At 43.1% G+C, this 25,397-nt stretch overlaps 1 long non-coding RNA gene across 1 annotated transcript in view; it reads right to left on the bottom strand.

The window, feature by feature from the left end:
- Window positions 1–25,397, bottom strand: part of LOC139827218 (uncharacterized) — a 376,663-nt gene that overhangs the window by 259,345 nt on the left and 91,921 nt on the right. The gene's annotated exons all lie outside the window — the stretch shown is intronic.

Here is a 25,397-nt window from a genome sequence, read left to right as displayed (position 1 = left end):
GCTAGAACAGTCTGCCCAAACCAGCATAGAACAGCTCACCTAAACCAGCCTTAAAGAAGCTAAACCAATCTGCCTTTAAAAACTTCCATCAGCCACCAACAACCTAAACAGAACCTTAAAAAATCTACAACAAATTACCTAAAACAACCTAAACCAAACTAAATAAACCAGCCTAAACACCCTAAAACAAACCTACCTAAACCAAATGATCTAAGTAATCCTACCTAAAACAAACTAAAACTACATAAACCGGCATTTCTCAGCCAACCTTAAGCAACCTAGAACCAAACAAGCTAAACAAACCGAAATCAACCAATCTTAACCCTAGATAACCATTAAACAATCTCAAACAACTTCTAAACAATCTAATAAAGGATAAAACTACCTAAAACAACTGATCTAAACCGAAGGACATAACCTGACCAAAATGACCTAAAGCAAACAACCCAAAGCTAAATAGAACACTGAAACCAACCTACAGTGACCAAGCTACAAACCAATCTAAATCAACTAAACTTCAACAACAAAACTAAAGCACCCTAATAAACCTCAACAATGAAAACCCAACCACCAGCCACCCTACCCCAGGCAGTGTCTCACTTGGATGTGCCTGCAGTCTTGGAAGCCTGACTACCCCAGGTTCTCCTCCTAACGGACCCTGAGCTTGTTTGGAGGTCCTCAAGCACAGCGCAGCTACCGTATACCCTTGACCTAGCAATGGTTCGCCTCTAGCGGGGAACGTCGTCCTCTTTGAGGAAGGCAGGGAAACACGTGGAGCAGGGAAGGAGGAAGGGGACGTCTGCCGAGACAGCAGAAACAGCCCAATCGAGCCTGGTGATTAGTGGGGGGACACATGTCCCAGCGAGATTGCACTCACATCCAAAGCATCCAGGCACAACCGAAAACCAACAAAAACAATGTACATCTAACCAAACCACCTAAAGCACCCTCAACAACCAATCTAAGCCACCCCAGCCTGAAGGAACCCATCTTCAAAACATGCACCGTGCATAACACTGCCCTAAACAACCTACCAGGAAATAACTAAACCAACCTAAACCAAACAACCTGAACCAACCTTAACAGAAACTCTTCAAGCGACCTAAACAATGTAAACCAAACCTGCCTAAACCAACCTACCTAAAAACACAGACACCCACCAACCCACCTAAACTGCTTACTGAAAAGAAACAACCTCAAATAATCAACCAACCAACCAACCAACCCACCCCCAACTTAAAATCATCTAAACAAACCTCAACCAAACTACAGAAAACAGCCTCAATGAAAACAGCTTCAGATAGGCCACCTACAACAACCAACGGAAGACAACTTCAACCAAAAATCACCTGCATCAGGCAACCTGAACCCACCAGCCTTCAACAACCAGCCTCTCACAGCCACCCTCAAAGAACCTGCCTCAAACCAACCTCAAACGACCGCAACAAACTGAACCAAGCTACTAAAACCAGAAACCTAAACCAAACTAACACAACCAGTGCTAAAGAATCCTCAGAAAGCAGCACCAACCAAAGAACCCAGCAAAACTGAGAAAAAGAAACCTCCTCAGCTAAACCACACAGAGCAGCGCTAAGAAAATCACATCAAACAACCTGAACCCACCCACCTAAACTAACCAACCCAAACCAAGCTAAACCATCAAACCTGAAACAAGCAGCTAAGACTGCCAACCTAAACCAAACTTAACAAACCTTAACCTAAAACAACCAGCCTTCAGTGACCTACGAACACACAACCTACCAACAACGTAATACAGCGTCAAACAACCACCTTCGAACAACCAGTATCAAAAAGCCTACCAAAACCAACTCATAGAAACTGACCTACACCAACCAAACGAAACAAACTTAAAAAACCCCAACAAAACCAGAACAACAGCAACAAGAGAAACACCACCACCACCACCAAAACAAAAAAAACAAACAAGGTAGAAAGAAACAGGCAAAACCCAAACAAGTTACAGACAAAGAAGGCAGATGTAGGGAACAGGATGCAGAGATGTTGCATGGGGACCCAGTGCTTTGGAGCAGCCACTGGTGTCCTGTCAGGAACAGGAAGGATTCGCAGCTGCCACTCGGCAGCTCTCCCTGCGGGCAACACCAGCGCCTGGCAGGGACCAGAGCGCTTCTCGTGCATCCCTGCCCAAGAAGCACAGCAGCAAAACAAGCTGTGGAAGGCAAAACACCTGCTTGTCATCGCTACATGTGATGCTTTGGAAAAGATCCCACAGTACCACAGACCTCCTCTTCTTTTGTGCACGGTCAGTCCCGCGCCTCATTCTCAAGGTTCTCCCTCTCCAGGAAGCAGGGAAAGCTTGGCCTCTATTCCTGCTGCTGCTCTCTGCAGCTCTGGGACTTGCCTTTGCCAGCCTGCAAGGGCTGTCTGTTCAAGCTAAAGTGAAGAATGCATCAGCCTGCTCCTGGCTACACGTGGGCTTGTGTTCAGGATTGTGAGCATTGGCTCTGAAACAGAGTGAGAAATGGAGATGATATGAAATAACATAAAATTAAGTAAATTAAAAAAATAAAATAATAAAATAAAATAAAATAAAATGAAATAAAATAAAATAAAATAAAATAAAATAAAATAAAATAAAATAAAATAAAATAAAATAAAATAAAATAAAATAAAATAAAAACACTTGTATCCATTGTGTTTTGTGTCCTGGGAAGTGGTTTTTAGGGAAGGGTGAAGGAAGGGAGTGGGAAGGGGGAAGGGAAGGCAAAAGAAGGCAGAAGAGAAAAGAAATCCCTGACAGAGCCCTGAGGGCTCCATAACTGAAATTGTGCCGTTTTGACTGAAAGTGAACTGATTTTCCTCATGCAGTTAGAAACCTTTCTTTTTCACAGCTCGCACGCTCATTATTTGGAATTAGTTTGAGAACAAGAGCTAACACCCCAGCACAGAACTAATGCTTGTAATTGCTCTGGTCTGAGAGCCAAGGACGTTCTGACTGCTCTGCCCAGGGATGGGACCTGTCGAGGAAGGGGGGCAGAGATGGGACAGAGCTTGGCTGACATCCAGGCTGATCAGTACAAGAATTTCATCCCATTAACATCATGCTAATTATTTAAGGAGGGAGGGGATCTCTCTCACTCTCTCAGGCTCTTTCTCTTGCGCACATAGTTTTGTTTCTTTCCTCTTTTTCTGTCAGAGCCAGGGGAGTTTTGGTGCAGGATGTTTTGTTCGGCCCTTTGCCGTTTTGCAGAGGCCTCTGGGCTTTTCTGCCTTTTTCCTTTTTTATCTCTTTGGGATCAACTGTGGGGACCAGGTGGCCCTTCCTGGGACCGGCTACTCGGTGTGGACAGAGTTTGTGAGAACTGGTTTGAGTACCTTCTATTTCTATTTTTTATACATACATATATATATATATATATATATATTTACTAGTGGTGTATTATTATTTTGTTATATTATTCCAGTGTGTTTATCTCACTCCAAGTTTCTCCTTTCCCTTTTGATTCTCTCCCCTATTGGGGAGGGTAAAGCGGGGTGGGGGTGGGTGTGAGCAGCTATCGTGGTTGTATTGCTAGCTCGAGTTAAACCACAACAAAATGGTAAAATCAGTTTAACTCAATATTTTTTTTTAGATCTGGGTAGTTTAAGGAGTCCTTTTCCATGCATGCAGGCCACACTTCAAGGCACTCTTCCCCTCTCTAGACAACCATTTCTCACTTCCCTCATGTCCAGACACCTTCACTGTGATGGCAGCAGCACTCACTTATTACTTTCTCAGCAGAAGTAACTTTCAAACATGTAAAATAACCTGAGGCAGTTCTGGGGTGTTTAAAAAAATGTAAGTCTTCAACCACTTATGCAAACAAACAGGATAAGATAACTAACAGGATTTTTCAAAAGGCATCTTCTGGTACTTCAGTCTGACGCCTAGATTCTAAAACAGGACGTTGCAAACTGTTATTTATATATTCTCCTATTTGTTGTCCGGCATCATCTCATCCATATGTGCGGTATTACTGTATTTCACAGAGCGGTATTGATTTCAGAAGCAACGGTTATCTCAAACGTTAAGAATTAACTGTCATTAACACATGTAGCTGTGAGCTGTTAGCTAGATGCATATTATACTAACGAGATCAGAGACTTGTAATCCCTAAGAACACAGCAGCACAGGTTGAATAAGAAATCTTTGCTAATGAAGTGAACTGTCTCTGTTGCAGCTCTTAGACCTGAGATATTACTTTACACATTTAGCTACATGGGCCTCAAATGACACAAAACAACTCTGTGTCAGGACGTCACATAAGTGTGGAAGACTGTGATAGTGTGAATTATTTGTCTCAAAGCTTGCTTTCTAAAATAATATCCTTAAGGCCCGCTTGTTACAGAGAAATGCTCGCTCATGCTGCTTGCTTAATTGGGCCTGCTGTAAAGGTCTAAACACAGCGAGTTGAGGGGCAAAATGCATGATCATTGTGAATTGTTAAAACTAAAAGAATACTTGAAGCTTACATGTTAAAATTAAATAGATTGTCTTTACTCTGTCTTTAGGCATAACAATAAAATAAGATTGTTTAGCAGCGTCTGACGTCGTTTGTGTCTTAATCTCTCTCAGAATAATTTTTGAAACTTCCTGAGTCCAAAATTGGACTGGGAAGCCACACTGTGGGCAAACACCATAACTACAACATAGCTGACTTCCATAGCAGCTGCACATTGGTCTGAATTCATGTTACAATTTTGTAGGTTTATAGGTGTATGGGGATATAGCGGAAGATATGGCGAGGAGATTAGTTAAATGTAAATACGCTGAAGTGACTTGCATCTGTCTGTAGAAAAAGCACGTACATCACACTCATTGTTTTACTGACCTTGTGTGCTGGATGGGTAGAACCTCTGTGTTAGATAACACAGGCCTGTGAGGAACTCTAGGCACCTTATCACTATGTCTGAGATTCCTGCTTTGTTGTGACAAAGAGCGGGAAGCTGCGCCTGCCTGAAGCCTTGGAATACAGGGGAGCTCAGCAGGCCCAGCGATCTTCCAGCAGGGCTGAACTGACCAGGGCCTGCGTCCCCGCTGGTGTCACCTCTGCCTGGGAGCTCAGGTGTGGCTTCGGAGATCCCTCAGTAGAGACATTACTAAAATAAAACTTGCTCTTTACAATGCATCCGTGGCCTCCGGCTCTTCTTGCGATGTGCTTGTGTATGTGTACACAGTCAGTTCTTTGCTTTCTTCACAGGAAAGTGCAATGCTGCCTGGCTCCCTGCTGCCTGTAGAAGGGTTCAGGCTCTATCACTTGTTGGACTGTGCATAGCACTAGAAGTTGACAGGAGGAAACCACCTTCCCAGTCCAGCGCCAGTCTGGGGAAGAATGAGTGACTGGAGAAATGCTTCATGAAAGGAAGCATGTTCTTTGTCCTTTTAGAAATGAACTGTAGCGTTTCTAGACAGAGTTGTTTCCTTGAAGTGAATAACAGAGACAAAAGCCAAAATGTGTGTTCTCTGGGAACTCATTTCTGTTTTGTAAAGCGTTGTCTGTCTGCTTGTCTGGCAGTAACTGACTTCATCTGCTGGGAGAGTAAGATCATATTGAATATAAAAACCGCTTTTGTGGTCAACCCTGAAGTCTCCATCTGCTAAAATGTTGTAAAACCAGAACTGTCGCATATGGGTTTGTAGAACTCAAACAGAAAATCGTGTTTATCTTTCATAGCTGGTTCCTGGAGAAGAAGGACCTGAAGTATGAATTCAACAGTTATCATCTACAAAGACATGTTTTATGTAGGTGTATAATCTAAACAGAGCTTTTGGGGTGTGGGTGGGTTTTGGTGTGGGTTGTTTTGTTTTGTTTACAAGCTCTTGCAGCTGACATTTGATAAAAGGTGAGCAGTTCCTATTCAGGGAATGTGCGTTGCTAATGAGAATACTGACTTTGTATGTTGAACTCATGGCTTCTTGTAAAGACGCACTGATCTCTTCTGAATCAAAGACTTTCTTTTTGTTAGTTATTGTGTTCTGTTCTGTAAGTGCACAAGCCATAGGTAGTTTCCTGACTGGTTGATGGAATGGACAAATAATAGTTGTTTTTCAGCTGCTCTAAGCCTTTTGTTTTTCAGTGTCTGGTGCGTTTGCTTATGGCCCAGGTCTGTAGAAATCACCAGTTGTGAGCTGGTGTTGCTCTTCTTTGGGGTACAGGCAGATACTAAGCTGGATCATGTGTTTAAACATATCTTCAGGCTGTATCACCAGAAACCATGTGATAAAATGCTGTAAAATTCTGGCAGCTCCTCAAAGTGGATGCATCTGTGTGGTGCTCAGCAGCCTTTGGTTCTGCTGGCTTTGAGGTTCAGCTCTCTTGGACTTCTTTTGCTTGGTAGCTCCACTTTCTTGTAGTGAAGGCACCGGAATGGTATTTGGCAAGTGAGGACAGACAGACCAGACCCAGTTCATGTTCAAGGGGTTAAAAATGAAAACTGGAGCAAACCTAAAAGAGGGCTGGTGTTAAATCTTCTTCATGTCAGTGGTGATTCTGCTTTCACCACCAGGTGGCGCTGTGTGTATTTAATTGCACTGGGAGCTGCCTGTGCCTGCCTGTGTAGTTCAGAGCAGTCATTAGAGGAAATGTTCTTCTGGCTGCGTCTGTTCTCCTGTGATATTAAAAACTGGAGAGATATTGGGAGCAGCTACTACTTTAGGAGAATTTCTATGAAGTAAGGAATTGCTGGTTTTATTTTGTCAGCATGGACAAGAAAAGAACTGATTCTAACTCATGTCCACTGCAGCTTATGCTTCCATGATCCACTGCTCCACTCATCACTGTGCATAAATGTCTTTGGAGAGGAATGGCAGGTGCTGGCTCTTCCCATGGACAAGTAGGGTGCTGTGTGGGCTCCCAGGGACAGGACACGCTTTGCCTTCCCGTCTCCAGAAGAAAGAAGAGTTGAAGAAGGGGCCTCAGGAGCGAGAGACTGCAAAGAAGTTGCTGCACTAGATCCATTTTTCTTCATTTATCTGTCAGAAAAGCTGCGTTCTGCTCACTGTGTCTTAGCTCAAAATACAGTGAGAGCTTCTTGCTTGAGCCTGCTAAAGGAGAAAAACCCTTCCCTATCTCAGGGAGCGTGCGACTTTTGACTCGCTTGTTCTGAATCTATGAGCTGCAGGTACCATGTTCAGATTGTGTGGTGACAATCTATACCACTGACTCCCTGAATGGGTTTTCATTTCTGACCCTATTTCCTTCTCCAGCATTTTTCACTATATAAAGAAAAAAAAATATTTTTAGAAAAAAATTAGATTGGATTGGGACATCATGTTGATTTTGGTCCCAAAGACTTTGTTTGCTAGAAATAAGTTGAGTCTTCATCAGATCACTGCAGAGATTTCTAGCCAGTGTAGAACTATTGCATTATGTTGTTTTTAACACGATTCAATGCATGTTCCAGTGTGTGCATTTAACTTCTACTTCACTCAGTATTTTGAAAACAGCCTTAAACTGAAGAGAGCTTTCAAGCTTGGGAGAGAAAAAGAGCAGATCTTGACTCCAAGGTCTGCGGACATCACTCTAAAGACAGTTTCTGTGCATCCAAATGCTGTTAATCCTTGATAATATGATGGTTGTGTGATGGCTACGGAAACACACAGAGGGGCAGCAATGAGGAAAGAAGAACCTTTAAAGATAGTCTGGTGTTGCTCACATCCCAAAGGAGGATGATCAGTTTTCCGTGTCATTCCTTACAAATGCTTGTCTAATTTATTCTTTAAAAATTCCTTTAATGTTACTCCTGTTGCAAAGGTTGCTGCATACCCTAAGTTTTTCAGGTGTTTAACTTAAGCCTCATAATTCTGTGTCCTGTGTGCAGTGGATGTACACAAAAGTTTTTCTTCATAGCTACCTTTTACATGTTTAAACACACTTGTTTCTCTTCACTATTGCCCTTTACAGGTTAAGCAGCTGGTTTTCGATTTGCACTTTGAAGTCGGACTTTTGTTCCCCTTTGGACTTTCTGTAGAATCCCAGAGGTTGTACTACACCCTTCTCAAAAGTCAAGACATCATCTGCAGGGTTCAACAGCTGATCTGTGCAAATACAATGCTGCAAAAATAATGCGTGGCTGTACCTACTGAAGTGTCATGTGTGATGAGGAGTCACTGGGTGTTTTAATTAGTGAGAAATGGTACATAAAAACTAGGTGACAGAAACAGGACATGAGGCTGGCCTACTGTTCTTCAAGCTTGCGGTGCAGCTCTGTGGGCTTTGGATGACTAAAGGAAAGCAGCAGGCACAGGAGAGAGCTGCTGCTGGATCTTAATGAAAGATGGCAAATGATTTGGAGAGAGGTTTTCAAAGTCAGAAATGCAAGTCAGGAGCCCAGTTCCAACTTGCCTGTGAAATCACTGTGTACTTCCCTCGCTTGTGTAACTTTGTGTATTGTCCAGAAGCTTTCATTTCAATGTTAAGAAAGTTACAGTTGTCTGATAGGTGATGTAATGATCTCGTAATAACAGCTATAATGAAAGTAATGGAAAATGTCAGTATTCAAAACAGAGCCATGATAAATTATTAATGAACTTATACAACTGTTGCTTACCGTACCTTCCATGTTACAGCTGTCATTAGGCATTGATGCTGTTTCCTCAGAGTTCGAGCTGTAGTATCTGATTTTTGTTTCAGGGTGTGTTCTGAAGCTGCTGATGGCAATGCCTTTGGCTACAAAGTGTAGCAAATATTTTGTGGATTATCAGTCTGAGCAGCAGTCAAACAGCATTCTTTTCAAATCACTAAGGAAGAAAGTTGTACCAGTTCATCTCAGTTCCCTAATGCCAAAGGTCTTTTTCACATCTATTGATCCTTTTGTATTTTGTTCCTTCTTTAAGGTCAGTCGATGCCTGGAGGGAACTGTCACATCTTTGAAAACTCCTTGTAGCTACGGAAAAGAGATTTGATGACTTCCTCGAGTGATAAGTAGACACTGAAGAAATGATATGCTGCTCATCTCTAAGTCAGAAATAGGAATTAGGAAGGAATGTCTTACTGGAAAATAAAATAGGACCGGACCCCTTGAGACAGAAATATGTTGATGAAATCGTGTAGTGTTATTAACCAAGACATAGTGACTCTTTGGCCAGGAAACAAACAGATCCTATGCTAAAATAGTGTTTGTTCCAGGTAATTCACGTCAGTCTCTCCAAGCAATGGATCTACTTTGCAAGTGAGAAAAGATGGACCTAAATATTGAAACAATAAGGGCTGTTTTTCTTCCCCCGGATCAAAACTGACACAGCAGAGCCCATGTAGTTTTCAAATCAGTAGCAGCACCTTCACCTACTTGCTATCATACAGAGCAGAATCTGTACTTTCTCCTTCTGTATGGCTCTTGGAAGAAACTTGGTTGCACTTGTTCACTTGTTCACTTGTTGCTAAGAACGGGATGTTGATCAAGTGCAACTGTAGCAAATACTTGATTTGCTTAAACAATTTAGAATTTTCCTGTGTTGATTCTCATCAGAAAAAATTAAAACGTGAAAAAAACAATACTTGAAGGATTAAACTATAAGATTGTTTTAAACAAAAAGAACATCATAGTTTTATAGAAAGTAATTTTTTATTTTCATAGCACTTTGAAGTGAGGTAAAATAGCTGTCTGTAAGCACAATTTTGAAACAAAAGCTATGTCATCTCTGTTATTCTTTTTGCGGCCTTCTAAATGAAAAGTCTGTGTGAACTCTTGTTATCTGTGTTCTAGAAAACTGATCTGCTTTGCAAGCTGAGATGATTCTGAGGCAGAACAAAGCATGAGAGACATGGTCTTCTCATTATTGTATAGTTTAAGCATACTATGTAACAGCCAAATCTTTTTGTGATTTAAAAACTTCATTTAACTACATAAAGGATGAATGTGCTGCATGAATAGTTTCTTGTGTTCAAGCATATTGCCAGTGTTTTACTACTGAGAGAAATCCTAGCAACTGCAAACAACTAGATAATTCATCAGAAGCCAAACATATATGTATCTCAAATAATTTTTGTATCACAGCTAGTCTAATGCATTAACTTTTTATGTTGGGAGATTTTCTATAATAATCTATTTCTTGTTTCATGGGATAGACAATGACCAAGTTTCTTGAAATATCTAAAATGAAATGTTGGATGAGAATAGAATAGCGACAGAACCATTTTTAAGTGCCTATGCGATATTATAGATTGTCTTCAAGTTCGCAGAGAAAAGGATACTTTGGTTATGATAACAAAATATTTCTCTTCCACATCTGTAAGCTATACTAATTATTTCACACTTGGAAGCTTAAAAGATCCTGAGAAGTTTATTTCAACCTCTTAAGAAAGGCTTCTTGGCTAACATGGTATTTTTCCATTTGTGTGGTCTAGATTAACTCGTATCATTCTCAACGACAACTGTCGAGGTGAAAGTTTTATTTTCACGTATCCTGGGTATCAGAAATGATAGGCATAAGTAAATTGTCAGAGGTTTGAATTTACAAGTGTACTGAAGCTTTTAAGTGCCTGATTCAGGTTTAAGAGCAGAAGAAACCCTACTGAACTCAAGCGGGACCATGTTTTTGTGAAGCAGCAAATCTGGTTTCAGTACACTCAACACTCATTTAGAAATGCTGTAACTACATGGTGCAAAGCAGTGAAATCTTGTGAAGTTGCTCTTCTAACATTTTTTGTGAATAAATTTTGAGTGAGCAATTTCTCCTGGCAAACTCTCTGATGGATCATGTACTGTTTCCTCCCCCACAAAGCATAAGAACTGTCATAAATATCAGATTGTAAATTCTGGCTCAATCAAAAGAAATTTGCTTAAACCTTGTCAACAGGAAATTTCAACTTTTAGGTGATCCGAGTAGTGCACAGACCTGATAATAATAAAAATTGAACTACAGTTTCCACACTCCATTGGAGTGAAGCCAGAATGTACAGTACTTCCACATCCAGCTTAGCTGTAACCAACTGGTTTTGCCATATTGTAAGTAATTATTTTTATCTTACGTTGAGTTTCAAAGTTATTATGAATAGTAAGCTGTGTGTATACCATAATGCAGGATGTTTAGTAAGTCGAAGTGAATGTTTTCTAGCAGCACAAGAAGAAAATGACGTCTAGCATAGCATTATAATTGAACCCCAAAATCGTGACATGAGAATTTTGCCAGGGAGTATTTGTAACAGAAATCCACGATACTGCCGAATCACCTGTTTTCGTCACAAGTGAAGATGTCAGTTTTCAGTAAGATGTGGCTAAATGAAACACGTAGGCAAGAAAGCATCTTTTATTGAACACAGAGGAATTAATATTAAACTGAAGTCAAGTTTTCACATAAAAATTCACTGTGCTTGTTCTTGAGGTTTTGGATTACATAAGAAGGAAAGGCATGTGTCCCGTTAAGTCAACAGGCTTTTTCTAAGGTGTGTACTGAAAGACCATATATTTCTTGCTCCAAGGTTAAATTAGCATCTCATGCAGACAACAGAGGCAGCTTTAAAAGTGAAATCCTTCAGTTTCATGCTCCAAGTCATCGATGCTGCTAAGTCTTCTAAATTGTTGAAATTTACACCAAATTTAAAGCTAATAGTTTCCTCTTGCGAAGGTTTAATTGTACCTTGGGGAAAAGTTGCTTCCCTTTGAGATTAAAAGGGAAATACTTCTATGGACAACAGCTGCATTAAATGTAAACTTCTCAGCCATGTATGCTGGCTGCAGGACCTGTGCTAATCTATAGAAAAGCAAACAAATTCAGTGAGTTTTCTCTGCAGACCAAAATGATGTGAAATTTTACTAATTTTACAAAAATGACATTTCTCAGTTACCCGTAACAATGTTTGTTGTCTCACGTTAAACATTTAGCTGAAAGTAAGCTGCTGTTCTCTGCCAAACTCTGGTTGTCCTCTGCACCAAGAGTGGGATCAGGGGCAAGAACTGTCTGGTCAGGAACCTTGGTCAGAGCTGTGGATGTGAAGCTCTTGGGGAAGAGCTGTTTTAGCTTAATCCATGATCCTCCTTAACAAACGGGAAACAGCACTTTACTTGCAACTGATTTTTGTGATGTTTCTTTTCCCCATCTTTCTCTTTATATTTCTGACATGCTGGAGTCTCCCAGAGGATGGGATGGTGTCATGAGCGCTCAGGCAGAGTATATCCACTTTAGTTCAAATAATTGGTATGTGTTTCCTAGGTTGCTGCCTATAAAAAGCACTTAACTATGGCAATAGTCCCTAGTGACAAAGTGGATGGGTTTGTTGGTTTAATTAAACCTCTCTTGCACTCCTGATTTCCCCACCTTATCCCCCATCAAGCTTATATAAAAAAATCAAGTAACAAGGCAGTCTAGAAATGGAAATGTGAGTTTTAAGGCAAGAGGAACCGTCATTTAATCTGCACTCCAGCAGGCCATGAAGGAGGTTTGTGTCAAGCAATTGCTAAATCAAACTTTGTGTGATGGCTGTTTATTATGGTAATGATTAGGGATGAACCAAAATTACATGATGGCTGTGCAAGTGTAAAGAAGTAGCTGAATTTCTGTGGTCTATTTGTTCTGGATACACATTGTTCAATGCACGTGTATAGCTAATATTCACATACTTAAGTAGTGAATTGTTCTAGCTTGTGTCTACAGACTGTCAATGACTCAGTGCTGAATGTGGTGAATATTCTGAGAAATTAGTGCTGAAATTCTGAACTTGCGGAAGAGAGATACCATCTTGAAGTATTTCTTCAAACGGAAGACATCCACTAATACTTCAAGTGCCGTTTAATCTGAATGTTACATTGTGGCAGTTTCTTTTGATATCATAGCGTAACATTAGGATGGTGTTTCATTTTTTTCACAGATATTTCGCAGCTCACAAAGAATGGAAAGCTCAGGAAGACAAAAGCACAAAAGCTGTATTTTGTACATGAACATCTATAAGAAAGCAGTTGGAAAACATCCAGTGGCAAACATATCTTTGCAATATATCTTTACTCCTCTTTGGTTATTTATCTCTCTTCTCTTAGTTCTGCAAAACCTTCCAAGCATTTAAATTGTCTACTCTGTGTGTATTGATTTGTGCATTCATCATCTTAAATTACATGTGCATAACACAGAGTTGTTTTGTGTCATTTGAGGCCCATGTTGCTAAATGTGTAAAGTAATATCTCAGGTCTAAGAGCTGCAACACAGACAGTTCACTTCATTAGCCAAGATTTCTTATTCAGCCTATGCCACTGTGTTCTTAGGGATTACGAGTCTCTGATCTCGTTAGTATAATATGCATCTAGACAATAGCTCACAGCTATTTGTGTTAGAGGAAATGACAGTTTATTCTTAACATTTGAGATCACCATTGCTCCTGAAATCAATACAACTCTGTGAAATACAGTAATAGCACACATATGGATGAGATGTTGCCAGACAACAAATAAGCAGAATATAAAAATAACAGTTTGCAATGTCCTGTTGTAGAATCTAGGAATCAGACTGAAGTATCAGAAGATGCCTTTTGAAAAATCCTGTTAGTTATCTTATCCTGTTTGTTTGCAAAAGTGGTTAAAGACTTATATTTTTTTAAACACCCCAGAACTGCCTCAGGTTATTTTACATGTTTGAAAGTTACTTCTGCTGAGAAAGTAATAAGTGAGTGCTGCTGCCATCACAGTGAAGGTGTCTGGACATGAGGGAAGTGAGAAATGGTTGTCTAGAGAGGGGAAGAGTGCCTTGAAGTGTGGCCTGCGTGCATGGAAAAGGACTCCTTAAACTACCCAGATCTAAAACAATATTGAGTTAAAATGGTTTTACCATTTTGTCGTGGTTTAACTCGAGCTAGCAATACAAACACAAGAGCCACTCATTCACTCCATCCTCCCGCCCACTCCCCAATAGAGAATGAAAAGAGAAGGAAGAAACTTGGATAGATAAACACAGTGTAATAAAATAACAAAATACTAATATACTACTAGTAAATACATATATAAATAGAACTAAAAGGTACTCAAGCCAATTCTCAGAAACTCTGTCCACACCGAGTAGCCGGTCCCAGGAAGGGGCACCTGGTCCCCACAGTTGATCCCAAAGAGATAAAAAAGGAAAAAGGCAGAAAAGCCCAGAGGCCTCTGCAAAACGGCAAAGGGCCCAACAAAACATCCCACACCAAAACTCCCCCGGCTCTGACAAAATAGAGCGAAGAAAAAAAACTATGCACACAAGAGAAAGCGCCCGAGAGAGTGAGAGATCCCCTCCCTTCTTAAATAATTAGCGTGACGCTAATGGGATGAAATTCTTGTATTGCTCAGCCTGAATGTCAGCCAAGCTCTGTTCCATCTCTGCCCCTCTTCCTCGATACATATGTTAAAAGTTAGGATTAGAAAACCAGGAATAAGTAGGATTCATGTCCTTAGTAGGATATATCTTCTCTCCTTCTCCCTCTCTCTCTCCCTTCCCTTCCCTTCCCTTCCCTTCCCTTCCCTTCCCTTCCCTTCCCTTCCCTTCCCTTCCCTTCCCTTCCCTTCCCTTCCCTTCCCTTCCCACTCTCTTCCCTAAAAACTGCATTCAAGGACACAAAACACAATGGATACAAGTGTTTCTATTTCTATTTATTTTATTTATTTTATTTATTTTATTTTATTTTATTTTATTTTATTTTATTTTATTTTATTATTTTATTTTTATTATTTTATTTTTATTTTTTATTATTAGTTATTTTATTTTTATTTTATATTTTGTTTTGTTGTTAATTTATTAATTTACTTTATTTTCTGTTATTTCATGTCATGTTATTTCATGTCATATTATTTCCATTTCTGATTCTGTTTCAGAGGCAGTGCTCACAATCCTTAACACAAGCCCATGTGTAGCCAGGAGCAGGTTGATGCATTCTTCAGTTCAGCTTGAACAAACAGCCCTTGCAGGCTGGCAAAGGCAAGTCCCAGAGCTGCAGAGAGCAGCAGCAGGAATAGAGGCCAAACTTTCCCTGCTTCCTAAGAGGGAGAACCTTGAGAATGAGGCGCGGGACTGACCATGCCCAAAAGACAAAGAAGAAGAAGATGATGATGACAGGTGTGGCACCATGGGATGTCTTCCAGAGCTACGTGACACGTAGCGATGACGAGCAGACTTTTTGCCTTCCGCAGCTTGTTTTGCTGCCGTGCTTCTTGGGCAGGGATGCACGAGGAGCGCTTTGGTCCCTGCCAGGCGCTTGTGTTGCCCGCAGGGAGAGGTGCCGAGTGGCAGCTGCGGATGTTGCAGCCGCGCTGGAGCCCTTCCAAGCAGGGGCTGTTTTGGTGGAGGGAGGGTTTTGGTTTTGGTAGCTTGGTTGAGGTTGTTGAGGTGGTTTGAGGCAGGTTCTTCTTTGAGGGTGGTTGTGGGAGGCTGGTTGTTTAAGGTTGGTGGGTTTAGGTAGCTTGATGTAGGTGATTTTTCGTTGAAGTTGTCTTCCTTTGGCTATTTTAGGTGTGGTATGTGAAGTTGATTTTGTTGAGGTCGTTTTCAGTGGTTTGTTTGAGGTTGGTGTAGGTGGTTTGATTGAGGTCATTTTGATGATATGAGGTTGGGTGGTTTAGGCAGGTTATTTGAGGTTGGTTTGATTTATTTCTGTTTGTTTTCAGTAGGCAGTTTAGGTGGGTTGGTGGATGTCTGTGTTTTTAGGTAGGTTGGTCTAGGTAGGTTTGGTTTCCATCGTTGAGGTTGCTTGAAGGGTTTGTGTTGAGGTTGGTTCAGGTTGTTTGGTTGAGGTTGGTTTAGTTTTTTTTAGGTAGGTTGGGTTAGGTGATTTGATGACGTCAGGCTGTTGGAGGTTGTTGAGGTGTTTTCTGGTGGTTTAGGTTGAATAGGTGGTCTAGTTTGGATTTCTTGGTAGATTTGGTAATGATCACTTGGTGGTTGAGGTTCTTTTGGTCATTTGACTTAGGTTGTTTGGGTTGTTTGGGGTTTGTTGTTTTCAGTTGTTTTGTGCTGTCTGAGGCTGTTTGTGTGTTTGTAGGTTGTCTGTTTCTCAGAGGCTTCATATTGTTGAAGCTGGGTTCTTGGAGGTCATTGAAAGTTGTTTGTTTTTTGGTTTCGGTTGGTTGCTTGAGGTTGATCAAGGTTGGTTCAGGTAGTATGTTGTAGATCATTGAAGGTTCTTTTTAGGTTGTTGATGGCTGGTTGTGTGAAGATTTTGAAGCTAGATTGGTTTAGGCTCTTGAAGGTTGGTTGATTGTTTGCAGACGTTTAAGGTTGGTTTAGGTGAGCTGTTCTATGCTGGTTTGGGCAGGCTGTTCTAGCTAAGTTTAGGGCCAGCTCGTGGAGCAGCAGGCACCCAGCCCAAATGGCCCAAAGAAGCCGTGGCAAGGGGCCGTGCTCAGCGCTGCAGAGGAAGGCAAAAAACCCCCGGAGACGCTTGCCGTCCCACCTGGGGGAAAAAAAAAGCCTTCCTCCCCCCAGCTGCAGGGCACGAGAGGCCATCTTCCTGGTGCTTGAGCAGCAGGCAGGATCCGAGCCAAAAGGGCCCAGAGGAGCTCTGCAAAGTGGTCATGCTCAATGCTGCAGAGGAAGGCAAAAAACCCCCGGGGACCAGTGCCAATCTGCCCCGGGGGAAAAAATTCCTTCCTGACCCCTATGCTGGCGATCGGCTGTTCCCTGAGCATGTGAGCCAGACCTGGCTCCTTGGCCCACAGGCTGCTCATGCCTCCCAGGACCTGCCCAAGCCCTGTCCTGTCCTGTCCTATGCTATCCTCCCTTGAGCTGGAGCCATCTCCTGGACTTGGGAGAGTGCCCAAATGCCTCTGATCTTATGGACCTTGGGGGCAAGAATGCTTCCTGTGCCTGGTGGGACACCAGTGGGTGTTCCAAAGCACTGCAACCCCTTGCAACCCCTCTACATCCTATTTCTTACAGCTCCTGAGCCTGGCTCCACAGGGGATGAAGATGGTGAGCTCTGCAGTGCTCCTCCAGAAGAAATTTTCTTGGTCTCTCCACTGCTATCCAGCTGAAAAGGATTTCCATGCATCAGATGAGTTTGGAAGGTGGCCCTGGCAGCAGATTGCCTTGCAGTGGAGAACCTCCAGCAGCCTCACGCAAGCTCTTCCTCCCTCAGCCCCTGCCCTGTGATGCCACCAGCTCCTCAAATGCTTCCTCCGGGATGTGTTGGGGCTGCCCCCGGGCCAGCTCTGCCAGTGGACACGGGACCCGGCTGCTCCTTTTGATCCTGCCCAAGGCATTGTGAGCTCTGTGTTGCTGCGTGCTGGCATTGTGACACTCGGGTGACAGAGCCCCACGTGTGAAGCCCCGCCCGCAGCAGCCCTGCTTATCTTCCAAAAATCAAATAGCATTTGCATAGTCAGTGCTTTGCCCTATTGGCTGATCTCTCCCTGTCCTCCTTCACAAGAACTGAAAAGTTACTGGGTTTTGCTGCAGTCTTGCCATCTGGTGGAGGGAAAGGGCATCCCGTTGCAGTTGGCACTTCTCCTCGGCAGGCAAATGTTTGTGCTCTCAGGCAGGGAACAGCCCTGGCGGCTGAACCTTGTCACCAGGAAAGCCAATGGCATCCTGGGGTGCATTAGAAGGGGGGTGGTTAGCAGGTCGATAGAGGTTCTCCTTCCCCTCTACTCTGCCCTGTTGAGACCGCACCTGGAATACTGTGTCCAGTTCTGGGCTCCTCAGTTCAAGAAGTACAGGTGTGTACACATACGCAGGCACGTTGCAAGATGAACCAGAGGCCATGAATGCATTGTAAAGAGCAAGTTTTATTTTAGTAACCTCTCTACTGAGGGATCTCCGAAGCCACACCTGAGCTCCCAGGCAGAGGTGACACAGGCGGGGACACAGGCGCTGGTCAGTTCAGCCCTGCTGGAAGATCGCTGGGCCTGCTGAGCTCCCCTGTATTCCAAGGCTTCAGGCAGGCGCAGCCTCCCGCTCTTTCTCACAACAAAGCAGGAATCTCAGACATAGTGATAAGGTGCCTAGAGCTTCTCACAGGCCTATGTTATCTAACACAGAGGTTCTACCCATCCAGCACGCAAGGTCAGTAAAAGAATTAGTGTGATGTATGTGCTTTTTCTACAGACAGGTGCAAATCACTTGAGCACATTTACATTTAACTAACCTCCTCGCCAAATCTTCCGCTATATCCCCATACAACAGGGAACTGCTGGAGAGAGTCCAGCGCAGGGCAACAAAGATGGTTAAGGGAGTGGAGCATCTCCCTTATGAGGAAAGGCTGAGGGAGCTGGGTCTCTTTAGTTTGGAGAAGAGGAGACTGAGGGGCGACCTCATAAATGTTTACAGATATATAAAGGGTGAGTGTCACGAGGATGGAGCCAGGCTCTTCTCAGTGACAACCAATGATAAGACAAGGGCAACGGGTACAACCTGGGACACACGAGGTTCCACTTGAATATGAGAAGAAACTTCTTCTCAGTGAGGGTGACAGAGCACTGGAACAGGCTGCCCAGGTACGTTTTTCTTTAGGCTGGGTGTGCAGGGCCTGTGTAGTAGGTGTCTGTAGCTGTCTGAAGAGACTGTGTGGAAATGCTGTATTTAGATCTGGCTGGTAATGCTATGAGGAAAAAAAAAAAAGCATGCATAGGATCATACCATTAAAGATGGAATGACAATGCATGTGTGCAATTTAGTTTCGTGTTGGGCTGCAAGTTAGATTCTTGTATTTCTTAAGATTTTGTGCCTGTATTGCGTAACTCTACAATGCCGCATGTCATTAATACTTTTACTCATTCAATTTGAAAGTATTATATTTTTAAAAACTATTGTTTACATGAAACAAATTGTCCTTTACCACACACCAAAACTTAGGAAAATGGGAGGTAGGGCTGTTCTAAAGGAAAAGCTGATACATTTTATTTCCATTTCCTTCTTGTGGTTATCGAAAGTTCTTCCTGATCAAGCAACATCCCCAGAGAGCAAGACATGTTCTCTCCCTGAAATGCTGCTTTGTGCTGAAACTGTCTTCTCTGCAAGTAGAATCAAGAAGAAAATACAGGTAGAGACACTGAGACAAAAAAAAAAAAGTTAGTGGAACGGTTGCAGAGGGTTAAAAAGAACAGGCTGCGTGTGCCGTTGTTTTCTTGCTTTCCGATGCAGTAGTGGCACTGTTTTCATCCAGAAGAGGCAGACCGCCCTAGCAAAGAAATTCCCATTTGCAGTTTATTGCGTCAGTGTCGAGTTGCTTTGGGATCTCGCTGTAACAGGAGAGCAGAGCAGCTGGCGGCAGTCAGCTCTGAGGCACAGAACTGCTTGGGAAAGGGGCACATTCTTTCCAGACAAGCCTGGGACTACAGGCTGCAATTACCTGACTTCTGTTCTTGGTAGGGATGCAGCCGGTTACTTTTGTGTTGCTAGTCAGTACTGCTGAGCCGTTAGGTGCAGAAACAGGGACAATATGCTCAGGGAAGCGTATCTATGTTCTACTGTTGTTTTAAACATCTAAGGAAATATCTATCACAGTTAGGATGGTACTGAAGTGCCCTGGTAAAGTTTTACGATATCTGTTTTACGGATACGAGATTAAACTCCACTATAGAAGTCTCCAGCAGCTCAGAGCTGCATCTGGATTGTACAAGACCTCTGCAAGTGATGCTGTTATAGTTGGGGACTCTACCTATAGTACTAAACTCTGCAGTTACAAGCTATCAATATAGCATGGTACATGATATTGTAATGTCTAATAGCACAGAGCAGTTGAGGTTGGAAGGTGTCTCTGGAGATCATTCAGCCCAAGCCCCCTGCGAAAGGCAGGGTCGGCTAGAGCAGAGCGCACAGTGCTGAGTCCACTGGATACCACCGTGCTGCCTCTCCGTCTGCGAGCAGAGAACCCTCTGACTGGTCCCAGGAGACAATGCTGAACGACAAATAAGGACATTAAAAAAGGGCAAAAAGTGTTGGATTTACTCCCGCTCCATTATGAAGAGGATGAAGAGCAGCATGAATGTGTCTTTTGAAACGGTGCCGTGAACTCGCTGGTGCCAATGGCGCTCACACACCGCAGCCGACACCTGTGGGTTGGACGGGGCTCTCTGGGGAGGGTGGAGGAGGGCGCGCCGGTCTGGGGGTGCTCGGGGTGGGTCCTTCCCCTCCTGTCTCCCCACACTCTTTGCGTGGGGCGGGGGAAGAAACACAACGTCCCGGTGAGGCGGGGCGGGGCTCGGCCACGCCCGGAGCGGGAGCTTTTCTTCCGTGCGGGGAGGTGGGGCCAGGGGAGCGGCGCTCGGGCCGTGCCGGGGGCTGCTGCCCGCGCAGAGGCGGGACCGGCGGGGGGCAGCGGGCGGCGCGGGGCGGCCATGGGCTCCGTGAGCTCGGCCCTGGGCCGGCCGCGGCGCGCCCTGGTGCGGGTGGGCACCGAGCCGCCCCCCGCCGCCGCTGTCCGGGCCCCGCCGCCGCTGTCCGCGGTGCTGAGGCCCCGTGGGGAGGAGGAGGAGGAGGCGGAGGAAGAGGAGGAGAATGAAACGGGCGGCCCCGCGGAGCCCCCGGCACCCACCCGCAGCCCCGGCGCCCGTGAGTGTCAGCGAGGGGAGGCGGGACCGCCGGGGCCCCCCGCAGCCGCCGCCGGCACCCGGCCGCCCCCGCCGCTTCCCCGGCGCGGGGCTCGCCCAAGCGGCGGCGGGCGGCACAGCCCCGAGGGGAAGGGGAAGGACAGGGGGTGCCCCGGGGTGTGGAGGGGAAGAGCCCAGCCTCGGCCATCTTTCCCCCCGCCCAGCGAGGAAGCGGAGGGGGCTTGTTCAGAGGCAGAGCGCTGTTTGCTCCAGCGGTGCGATGTGGGGAGGGGGCTGTTTTTTTGGGGGGAAGGAGGTCGCTGGAAGTTAGAGAGCGTTTCAAAAAGATGGGCCAAATATGTTACAACTACACAAAAAATTACAAGTGGTTTAATGATTTATCAGGTTTTAGTAAGCTTTTTATAAATGCACAGTATACCCTTCACCTGCTGTATGGACGACATAGAGAGGATAGTTGATAGTTCGTGGTTGCAGAGATGCAGTGACTTCAAACTGGGTCCGCCTTTTGGAAACACCCTTCCAGGTTTCTTATGCAGTAACCTGGGTAGAGTTTAGCGGGGGAAAGAGCTTGGTAAGTGTTAGGAGTTTCTTCCCGGGATGCTGGCAGTTTGAAATTGTTCCCACTGTGTCGAAACTTCCTCAGCCAAAGATTTGTGTGTGTGTGTGGAAAACTTTTTTTTTTGTTGTTTTTTTCTTTTTTTGTTTGTTTGTTTGTTTGTTTGTGTTTTTTCGGGTTTTTTTTTGGTTTTTTTTTGTTTTTGTTTTTTTGTTTTTTTGTTTTTGTGTGTGTGTGTGTGTGGAAAACTTCCTCAGCCAAAGATTTGTGTGTGTGTGTGTGTGTGGAAAACTTGCTGTGTGTGTCTGTGGAAAACTTTTCCCATAGCTGTACTTCAGTTTCAAAACAGTGCATCACATTTTGGGTAATACAAAGTGATTGGTGTGTTTTATTCAGTCAGGAGTAATAAAAAGACGTCTGGATGCTGCATTGGTTAAAAAATCTTGAATATGTTGTAAAGGAAGGCAGGGAAAGCAAGCTCAGATGAGAAGAAAGTTACACGGTCAGGGAAGTGAATAACCTGCTTATTGTGCTGCTTAGCATCAGCTTTCTCCTGTACATATACATACACATATACGTTACATTAGGTGGTAGGTGTGTTTGTTTTATGAGACTTGCTTTGTAGCTCTCTTTTGTTGTATCTACTCTTTAGACCACACACACAATAACATTTGGAATCAATGATCTAACAAAGCTTAAAGGTACTGATCTAACTAAATGCAAAGTGTGGCTCCTCACAGAAGGGTAGGCTCTCTCATGAGAAGGTTTGATGACCATGGTGACCTTTTCCTTTCATACTGTTCCAACTTTCTTCCTGTTTGATTATCTCCTATTTATGACATTATATGAGTTGGAGCAACTGTTTTTATGTCCCATAAATTTTTCATATTACTAACTCATTGGTGTTTTCACTTCAAACCCTGCAGTTATGTCTTCAGTGCAAGGCACTTGATGTCTGATCAACCTTTTAATACCAACATCCAAATTTGTCAAAAAATCAGTAGAATATGGCCAGATTCTGAAGTGTCATCGTCCCTTGAAAGAGATGGAATGATAGTGGTTGACACTAATGATTTGCCATTAGGATTTATCTGATTATGCCTTCTAACACTTCACTGTACAGGAGAAAAGAGAACATACAGCAGAATATGCAACCTATTTTTCTTCTTTACAGCAGGGTCGAGATGCCATTTACCTGGAATTTGAGTTGAAGGAATTAATTTGGCATTAAAATAGATTTTAGAGCATGCAGCACTTTTTTTTCCCTCCTCTGAGTGGTTCATAGCTTGTAGACTTCAAATACTTTAAAATCTTGCTAAAGTGCATGACAAGTATTGCAGTCATTTCAGCTGAGTGCTAAGCCTCGAGGCAGTGGTCTGCTGCTGATACTTCCAAATGAATATTTAAGTTCACAGAGAGTTTGGTGTTGCTTAGCCACACATTCAAGATCTAAATATTTCTCAAGATGGTTATTCTGAGCAATGATATTGCCATTTCTTTTGTTACACTCATTTGTAGTATATTTTAAGGTATTATTGTTTATGCCAGGAACATACATATTTATTAGCTGAGCAGTGTCAAATTTAGTAGGCAAGAGATTTCCTTGCTTACGTTGTAACCTGTGTAATTAAATTCAGGACTGATGCCTTGCACTGACAGAAAAATTAAACAATTAAACACAATAATGGGTTTTGAGATTGATCTGTGGAGTCTCCAACTCTGAAGGCATTCAAGACCTGCCTGGACACCTTCCTGTGTAACCTCATCTAGGTGTTCCTGCTCCGGCAGTGGGATTAGACTGGATGATCTTTCGAGGTCCCTTCCAATCCCTAACATTCTGTGATTCTGTGATTCTGTGATCCAGTTTCAGTGGAGGAGACCAGAAGACAGTCAGGAGCTATTTGACTTGACTGGGTTTTGCTTGCATCCAACTTAAGAGGCTCAGACTTAGTCTGGGCTTGAATCACCAGTGGGGCAGAGGTGCAGTGCTCTTGTGGGAGCTCTTGGAGACACCGTTCCTTCAAGGACTCACCTGGCAGTTTCCTGAGCTCTGGTGGGCATGAATACAGGGACGGCGGCAAATGCAATCTGCCGTTTCGCTCAGTGCCCATCACTTACGTCCAGGAAAGGGCCTGACACCATTCATCCAGAAATGCTACAAGTACCAGCACGTGGCCTTTCTGCTTTCAAACATTTTATATCACAGAATATTAAATGTTTATAAAATTGAAAAGCCACATGCTGGTACCCATGGCATTTCAGGATGAATTTTCATCCACCTAAGAGCAAAACATTCCAATTGCAGTTTGCAAAGTGGCTTCCAATGGCTTTATTGATCTTAAGGCCTAGTCTTTAAGTCACAGTAGGATAATGCAACATTTGCATATCACGTGATTGCATTATGATGCTGTGATTGCAGGGGGACTGTATCTGTTTAGAGTATGGTATGGGAATGAGACCGAAGGCATAAATTAATAAAACCTTAATTTATCTCTAATGATGTTCTGATCAAAAGGCCTCAGACAGTAGAGGAAAAAGGTTTATAGAGTGCACCAGTCTGTCCATATCATACGAGTTACCAGCCACTTCTGATCACATGAGAGAACTGCAGGAAAAGAGTCAGGGCCTCGTTTATTAATTAGTGCTAAAAACTTATGAATTAATTATTTTATTTTTTCTCTTTTCAAGCACAGGAATTTTTTAACTGCAGAAACTGACTCGAATCTCATCATCAGTGACTGCCTGACCTCCAGCCTTTCCCCACTGATTTCCCTGCTGTTTCTGTTAACCCAAACTCCAGTCACTGGGTTCTCTGATACCTTCCAAGCCCTTTCCCAGTGCTCAACTGAAGGACCTGAAAAGACCTCCTGAGGCAGGACTGCTCTTTTCCATGACCAGCATGCAAACAAACATCCCATGTTGTCTCCTGGCAACCTAACCATCCTTTGTAGAGCCCTCAGATGTTAAATTGCTCTTTCATGTCCAACCACCAATGTTACACCCCCCATCTTCTCCTTAAAACGATGAGAACCCAACATGTTATTTGTGATGAGGATGAAGGGTGAGAGGACTTGGTGAGCTGCTTTGTTTCTCTGCCCAGGTGCCAAACAGCCCCAGTCCTTCCAGTTGGAGAGCACAGTTGCTTGTGATGTTCTGGTTAGTCTCCTGTTGTTTCTGCAGTGTGGGACTGCATCAATGACAGAGCTTTCTGCCAGATTAATGAAACAGGCTATGTAGAAACGCTAGTGTTCTGGGGAGTCTGTTATCTGTGGTTAGTCTCAGGTTGAAATGTGATATATTAGTTTTGGATACTTTTTCCAATATATGTTTTTTAATCCATAAAACATTTCATCTAATCTGTGGGACACATTATTAAGCTAAAGTTGTGCATATGTACATTAGAACAACGGGCATCACTTCAAAGTCCTTAAGGGCCTAAAGGCCAACTATAAGTAGGTAGGAAATAGTTTAAACATAATTTTTTAATCCACTGGGCTCTGTGACCCTATTTGTTAGCTGCATTATTATCTCCACCGGCCCAAGGAGTGATTTACATCCAATAGCACAGAGAAAACGAGAGGGGAGAGGAGAGATGTGTTGGAGGTGGCAGGGTACTTTGACTTCTGGGGGATTTCAGCTGCAAGTGTAAGAATACAAAACAATTTCCTAAGATCATCAAAAATACCTGGAGGTTTTAATTTGACTTGTAGGGAAAGAGCATTCTTTGAGTTGAGAACTTTGAAGCCCTTCCTCTGTTAACGGAAAGCACTTTGCCATTCTTTACATGCTATGTTCTTTCCATGGATTTTATTTCTAGTTTTCTGTTTTTGTCTACTTCTCTGCCATCTTCATTCATGACCAGTTTCTAAGACATTCAGGACTGTATCTTATTATATAATGAATGCAAATCTACAGAAAGTGTCTAACTTTTGGCTATGTATACATACAAAAATAGTTAAAAAAATACATCTATAGTAATTACAGATGGTCCCTCAGGGCTCTAGTGCTGGCTCTTTATGGAAAAAAGGAATAATTTAGGAGGCTAAATTTGTGTTAAACAAATGAGATATATGTCTCTAAATTGAGCTCTTGGGGACTGTTTCAGGGTAAGAGCATGCAGTGCTGATAAAACTTGCTAATTACTGGCTAGTAATGTCATTACAGCTATGAAATATGAAAGATCAGAATCCAGTGCATCTTAACTAGCTGAAAAAGAGTGAATCCAGTATAATATTGATTTGATCTGAAGGTGTTTTTGCTTGTGGCTGAGGTATTGCTGTGAAAAGCTAAATGGCTGACATTATTTCAAGGTGGTGATATCTGGCTCTCAGAATAGCAGGGGCATGTTGCCAAAGTGCTAATAAGGGATTTTCAGAAAACATAC

Source organism: Patagioenas fasciata, chromosome 2 (genome assembly GCF_037038585.1).
Source record: "Patagioenas fasciata isolate bPatFas1 chromosome 2, bPatFas1.hap1, whole genome shotgun sequence".
Taxonomy (NCBI): domain Eukaryota; kingdom Metazoa; phylum Chordata; class Aves; order Columbiformes; family Columbidae; genus Patagioenas; species Patagioenas fasciata.
This window is presented reverse-complemented; position numbering and strand designations above follow the sequence as displayed.